Source organism: Theobroma umbraticum, unplaced genomic scaffold (genome assembly GCF_002168275.2).
Source record: "Theobroma umbraticum cultivar Fairchild unplaced genomic scaffold, ASM216827v3 scaffold_459.0, whole genome shotgun sequence".
Taxonomy (NCBI): domain Eukaryota; kingdom Viridiplantae; phylum Streptophyta; class Magnoliopsida; order Malvales; family Malvaceae; genus Theobroma; species Theobroma umbraticum.
This window is the reverse complement of record NW_018397286.1, coordinates 416,321-416,573: the sequence shown is the minus strand read 5'-3', so window position 1 is coordinate 416,573 and position 253 is coordinate 416,321. Positions and strand designations below refer to the sequence as shown.

Genomic DNA, 253 nt, shown 5'->3' with positions numbered 1-253 from the left:
TTCTACTACTCTCAGTTCCCTGGAAGCATGGCTAGCATTGGAGTGGCTCTTTTCGCCCTTGGCATGGCAGTGGGAAACTTGGTCGGAAGTCTTTTAGTTGCAATTTTGAATACCGTGACACAAAAAAATGGGAAAGTGAGCTGGGTGTCAACCAACCTTAATAAGGGTCACTATGACTACTATTATTGGCTTCTTACAATTCTAAGTGTGATTAATGTCTTGTATTACTTAGTGTGCAGTTGGGCTTATGGAT

At 41.9% G+C, this 253-nt stretch overlaps 1 protein-coding gene across 1 annotated transcript in view; it reads left to right on the top strand.

Annotated features, from left to right (window-relative positions):
- Positions 1 to 253, top strand: part of LOC149526235 (protein NRT1/ PTR FAMILY 1.2-like) — a 15,318-nt gene that overhangs the window by 12,844 nt on the left and 2,221 nt on the right. The gene's annotated exons all lie outside the window — the stretch shown is intronic.